Here is a 7,380-nt window from a genome sequence, read left to right as displayed (position 1 = left end):
AGTCTTCTTTTCTCAAGGCTAAACAGACCCAGTTCACTTAGCCTTTCTTCATAGGGGAGATGCTCCAGGCCCTTCACCATCTTTGTGGCCCTCTGCTGGACTCCTTCCAAGAGATCCCTGACTTCTTCGTACTGGGGAGCCCAGAACTGGACACAGTACTCCAGATGAGGCTTTACCACGGCAGAGTGAGGGGGAGGATCACCTCCCTCAACCTGCTGGACACGCTCTTTCTAATGCACCCCAGAATGCCATTGGCTTTTTTGGCCACAAGGGCACATTGCTGGCTCATGGTCAACTTGTTGTCCACCAGGACACCTGGTCCCTCTCCACAGGGCTCCTCGCCAGCAGGTCATCCCCCAACCTGTACTGGTGCATGCAATTATTCCTCCCCAGGTGCAAGACTCTACACTTGCTTTTGTTAAATCTCATCTGGTTAATTAATGCATTAAAAGGAGTATTCTCGTTGAGTTTCTGTAGAGTGAACACCAGCATGTTATATAACCGGGTTCAATCCAGCTTGTGTTTAGGGTTATATATTTATTTTTATTTCCACTGGGCATGTAGAATATCATGTACTGTATTCTCTGAATTTAATTATTTTCTATTATTATTTACTTTGCCTGAAGTTTATTATAATGCAAACTTTGTGCAACTGTAGAAGTGCTACACGTCAACCTAAAACATTGCTTCATCCTCTTCTGTAGGGTAGTTGAATTTTATTTTGCTTTCCTTTTTTTTATGAAATGTGTCTTGTATACTTCTCTGAAGATGTAACTGAGGTTTTATGTGCAGAGATGTGAAGAGTTGTTCTTCTCAAGAACATTAAATAAGTTGTTGTTAGATGATAAGGAAGTCTTGCAGTATTTGATCACCAGTTCTCTAGACAATTCCATCCAGCATAAGGGCAGTTTTTCCATGAAAATAACAGCCTTCTCAAAGCTTCCAATAAGTCTGGTCTTTCTTTACCTTCTGCTCATCCCATCCAACACACTCCCCATCCTTATTTTAGCTAATTTGTATTGTATGTGTTTTTCATTTCAAATCATGTAGTACATTGAACTATTTCATTCCTTAATTAGAGTACACTTCTTTCCAAAATAAGATATAAAATTCCGCAGACCAAATCTTCCGTTCTTGTACTGCTGTCTTCATTTTAGGTAGATTTACATTGAAGTGAATATTGCTATTTATTTACAAATCATTTGCATAATTTGTGAGCTAAGAAGATTTGAGTTACACATGTGGGACACCTCAAATAATGTGAACACTTAAGCAGTGAATAGATGGCTTATGAGGGTGGTGTTTTTCAATCTTTTTGGTTTTTAAGAAATATATGGTATTAACTATGTCATTTTTGTTTGTTTTCTGTATGTGTAATTTTTGATTGTTTGAAGCACCTTCACATTTTCAAATAGTGGCAACTTATACTTATCAAGGATACATAGTCACTTTGCTCAGTCAGCTTAAGTAGAGTTGCTGTTACACACACAAAGATTCAAAATCCACAGATGAGTAAGTTCTCATTATTTCAAACATACTTGTAATATTCATTTTCTGGGGAAGTTTTCTTGTTGTCATTATCATTCATAGAATCTTAGAATCACTCAGGTTGGAAAAGACCTTAAAGATCATCGAGTCCAACCACAGCCTAACCATACTACCCTAACTAACAACCCTCTGCTAAATCATGTTCCTGAGCACCACATCCAATGGTTTGTAAACACATCCAGGGATGGTGACTCAACCACCTCCCTGGGGAGACTATTCCAGTGCTTAACAACCCTTTCTGTAAAGAAGTTTTTCCTGATATCCAAACTGAACCTACTCTGGCACAACTTGAGGCCATTTCCCCTCGTCCTGTCACCTGTTACCAGTGAGAGGAGACCAACCCCGCTCTCACTGTAAGCAACTTTCAGATATTGGAAGAGAGCAATAAGGTCTCCCCTCAGCCTCCTTTTCCGTACACTGAACAGCCCCAGTTCCTTTAGTGGCTCCTTGTAGGGCATATTCCCCAAGCCCTTCACAAACCTTGTTGCCCTTCTTTGGACCTTCTTTGGACCTTTTCCATCACCTCTATGTCCTTTCTGTACTGAGGTGCCCAAAACTGAACACCGACTTGAGGTTTGTTATTTTTTTCAGATTTTTTTTTCCTAATAAGTTTATGTATTTTATTTAGAAGTTAGGAGGTCTGTTGAATGACCAAAGCTTCCTGAAAGATTAATTTAAATTAGACTATAAATCAGAGTGGTGATTAGTTAGTTTTGAAAGGGGATTCTTCCAAGCAATATAGGCATCTTCAGTAAAGACATCTGTATGCTGATTAGCTGTCTGAACTATATGTAAGGCCACAGGGGAGAACAAAGCACTTTTACTCTGCGCTATGTTTTTTGATAAAATAAATCATAGAATCATAACTTGCAGACCTCTGGAAGTTCTAGTTTAACTTTCAGCTCAAAGCAAAATCAACTACAAATCTTTCCTAAAGGTCATGTTCTGAATATCTCCAGGAATGGGGACTCAGAGCCTCTGATCCAGTGTCTGACGTTTCGCATGAAAACGTTTTCTTTATACCAAATCTGAATTTATGTTTTTTAGTGTTCATTGTTTCTTCTCTTTTCACTCCACTGTAATTAAGACAAACTGGCTCAATTTTCTCTGTACTTTCCTACTAGCTAATTGAGTACAATAAGATTTTCCCTCTAATCTTCCCTTCTTCAACCTGCATAAATGCAATTCTTTCACCTTATATGTCATGTGCACCAGCCCCTAAATTCTTTTGGCATCCCACTGAATCAGTTCTGTATGCCTATGTCTTTTGACTCAACTTATAAATCAGCTGTAGTTCAATTTAAATGTGCCCATTTGTCATGATTATGAAAACTAGAAAAGTAACTGAAATACAGATGGCTACTATACACATATATATATCAAAAACTAGGAGAGATATTCAATTCTACATGCTAAATATATTCTGCAAATACAAAGAAAAAGTAAATAGACAGAAAATTCTGGAAAATGTATCTTGAAGTACCAGACCATGAACAAGGATCAGCATGAAGAAAGATAAAGGACTGTAGGCAAAAAGATATTCTGAAATTTAACAGTTTTGATCTGCTATCAGAAAATAATGAAAAAAAAAATTAATCCCACAAAAATAAATAAACACCCATCCACTCACCACACACACACTCAAAAGGTACAGAAAACAAAAAATAGTATGTAAAAAAACTGACAACCATGCTAATAGGGTATTGATGAAAGGACTGAAGAAGAAGGGCAAAACTGAGGCACAGATAAGGAAATACAGAATTGTAAAGGAATATGAATATCTACAACTGAAAATAAAATTAAAAATTTCAAGAATGGTAGATATTTTTGAAAAAAAAAGAAACAAAAGTAACCTACTTTTTGGATAGGAACTATATGTCTAAATATTTTCTTTATCTTCTTTTCCCTGTCAAACAACATGTGATTTTATTATCGTATTAAGTGATCACTGTATTTCATTTGCTATAAGCACTATGTTGTGTTTTTACAAAAAATGCCCATTTGACTGTGGCAAATTCAGTTAAAAATTTTCAGTGTGACATGAGAAAAACAATAAAATTAATCTTTTCCATGCACTAATGGATTGAATGGCAAACAATCTAGTCACAACTGAGACTCTTGTCAGGATTTATTGACTTATTGGTTACAGATTGGTATTGTCATAAAAAGCAAAGTTAAAAAAAAAAAAATAAATGAGACAAATTTCATAAATCAGCCTCATCCTAAGGAGCTAATGTTAAAATTTTTGAAAAGTTTCTATTCTTACATATTTTTAATCCGTATTCTACAAAGATTCCTAAATATAGGAAAAAAATACTGAATATCAAATACATATAAAAAGTAATAGAAAAAGAGCAGTTTTTCAGTCACTTATTCAGTCACTGCTTTTCTATATTTGTATGTTCTTTACTGAGATTATGATTCTATGTCTGAAATTATTTAGTGGTGTGCCATAGGCTGAGAACTGTACTTAAGATTATTCGTAAGTTCTAACATTTTAATAGCTTAAGTTTTTTATCTTTATTTTTTATCATTTCTACAGAAGCAGGAAAATTCCTAAATCGGAGAAAGGGGTAGGAAGTAAAGAAAACATGGTTAAAAAATAGTAGTTATTTGGCTGAGATTATTATAGGTTTATAACCACTTATAAAAACAAATCCATTTTAGAAGCTGAGGAGAAAAGAAGTAATTAATTGAGTTGTAAGAACTGAGTGCTTTTCACAATTTAGACTGTAAAGTTAAAAAGTCACTTATTCAGCCACAGCTTTTGTCCTTTAAATACAAATAAATCAAACCATATTTTTAAAAGGACTTTTTCTATGGTGGTTTAAAAATATAATAATATATGATCCAAATATTGAACAAGAGAACTTACAAAACTTGGCTTGATGGAGCTTCTCTTCTGTGGATTTTCGATGCCTAATAGTATGATCATATTCACACTACAGTATTTTCTGCAGTAGGAACAGTAATTAATCTCTTAGTGTTGAAAATCTTAGTGATGTTTTTTGAAATATGACTTTACTGTGAAATTTGATAAAATTAAGCTATAAATTTAAAATTTATTGGAGTGAGAAAAAGCAAGCTGAAATTTGTGGCGTTTTGAAACTCAATTCAGCATTGAGTTTTATTGGTGTAGTTTGGAGCTTCTATTGGACTATGTTATACAAGTAGTAATATGTGCAATGCTCTCCAAAGTATAATATTTAATTTTTATGACAGCAATTTATGTTATTGTTGAATTATTTTCCTTTCAGATAGTTCATGTTGTAACATAAGGAAATAATTTTTCTTTGATTCTAGCTGTTACACCAACTTCATGATGGAAATCACATATTGTGCATTTTATTACTGTATTATATTGTGTTCCTTTAGAATTGTCATTTAATGCAAATATTCCAAGTCAGTGAATTTTATGATGTATTTTCTCAGCCATTCTCTTCTTTTTGTTTTACTTTATAGTGTCTGCATTGAAAATGCCTTGTAATATACATAGAATTAATATTGTGTCAGCAATGATATTACTATATATTTTACTGATATTTTTAAAATATTAAATTCAGAATATTGACCTAGTTTGTTTGTTTGTTTGCTTTCACATAGCTCTAAATACTTCTACATTTGGTAAATCCTGTGTAATTCCATTAATTGCAACAGAATTGCAAAATCTATCCATCAGTACACATATTATCCCATCATATTGATAAGCATTCTCATATGTCAAGTATTGAATGAAGAGTGTTGCAATACAAAAATGTCCATGTCAACATAGCAGGGAACTATATTCTGTTGTCATGAGAATGTTTAGAAAAGTGATAAATCAAGCTAAAAAAGGAAAAAAAATCCCTAGCTCTTTTGCTGACTTCCTATCTGGTGATCTGGTGCAAATTTAGTGACATTGAATTTAGATGTCCATACCCTTTCTCTTTTGATATTTATTTCATCCAGACACATAAATACCATAATTCTATTGTATTTTGATATTTAATTTTTAACATGTTACAAATAAATAGAGATAGATTATCATGTGTGTTAGTAAAATACTGTAAAATTGGATAATTAATTTTATCAGGAGAGCACTTTGGCAGCAAAATTACTTGTTCAACTTCTTGAGTGCCTTGGAAATTTATAAACTGAATAAAAATCAGGATATCACACAAGGATTTAAAAAATAGAATTTCTACTTGTGTTTTGAAATGTATTATTTCAATTGAACTACTTCATGCCTGCAATTAAAACTAAAAATAATATGAGCTGGAAGTACAAAACTGAATTTTTATGGGTAAAAATCAAGAGAAGGACTGACAAGGCAGATATACTAGGTCTGTTGTAGACCATTCAACCGGGATGAAGAGACAGATGAGGTGTTCTATGAGCAACTGGCAGAATTTATGTGATCACCAGACCTTGTCTTCATGGGGGACTTCAACTTCCCTGATATATGCAGGGAACTCAAGAAGAAGCAATCTAGGAGGTTTATAGAGTGTATGGAAGATAACTTCCTTCTGCAGCTGGTGAGACAGCTACCAAGGGAGATGTCCTGCTACACCTGCTGTTCACAGAGAGGGTCTGGTGGGAGATGTGGAGGTCAGGAGCTGTCTTGGACAGAATGACCATGAGATGGTAGAGGATATTTTTTCACAAGTTTCTGTTCATGTTCTCTGGTCAGATATTGTTCTATGGACAGTGCCAAGGCTAACTACACGTCAATTATTTTTCATATTATTCCATTTGCCACAGTTTGGTATTCAGCACTTGACCAAGCATGTTAGTTTCAAGTTAAAGAATGACAGAGGGAGAGCAGCTGAGGCTGGAAGGCAGCTCTGGATATAATATAGTCCAACATCTCTGTTGAAAGCAGAGCTACCCTCAGCAAGTTGCTCAGGACTATGTCCATTACAGATGCCAGAGCAGCCCTGAACAATTTAGATTTGCGTTCAACTAAACTTATAGGAAAAAAATAATCTTATGTTTAAACAGAATTTTTTGTATTTTAACGTGCCCAATTTCTTCTTGCAGTTTCAGATGATAGTACCATCTTTTTTACTGTCTCCACTAAGAAATATTCATGCGCACTAAGATTCATTCACATGGCCCCTTCTTCAATTTGATTAGTCCCAGCTACCTTTTCCTTTCCATATTTCAGCCCCTCCAGTCCTTTTATCATCTGTGTGGGCATTCTTTTGACTCTCTCCAGTATGTTCATGTCACATGTGCCAGGGAGCCCAGATCTAGATACAGTACTCTAGATACAAAGTAACTGGTGTCCAATAACACCACTTTATATTCTGGCCAGTTTAAGGTAAATGCTCTTCTCCTCTACTCTGCCCTGGTGAGGCCACATCTTCAATACTGTACCCAGATGTGGGATTCTCAATTCAAGAAAGACAGAGAACATCTAGAACATCTAGACAGAGAACATCCAGTGGAGGGCCACAAAAACAATTAGGGGCTGGGAACATCTCCCTTATGAGGTAAGGCTGAGAGCTCTGGGATTTTTCAGCCTGGAAAAGAGAAAACTGAGAGAGCATCTTATCAATGCCTATAAATATCCAAAGGGGAGGAGTCAAGTGGATGGAACCAGGCTCTTTTTGGTGGTATCCTGAAACAGGACGAGGAGCAACAGGTACAAACTGGAACACTTGAAGTTCCATTTGAGCACTGGAAAGAACCCCTTTACTTGGAGGGTGACAGCACTGGAACAAGCTGTCCAGAGAGGTTGTAGTGTCTTCTCCAGAGATATTAAAAATCTGTTGACACTTTCCTGAGTAACTTATTCCAAGTAGTTTGCTTTAGCCAGGGGTTTGGACTAAATGATCTGTAGAGGTGCCT

This window comes from Meleagris gallopavo, chromosome 3 (assembly GCF_000146605.3).
Source record: "Meleagris gallopavo isolate NT-WF06-2002-E0010 breed Aviagen turkey brand Nicholas breeding stock chromosome 3, Turkey_5.1, whole genome shotgun sequence".
Classification (NCBI taxonomy): Eukaryota; Metazoa; Chordata; class Aves; order Galliformes; family Phasianidae; genus Meleagris; species Meleagris gallopavo.
Note: the sequence above shows the minus strand (reverse complement) of the source record.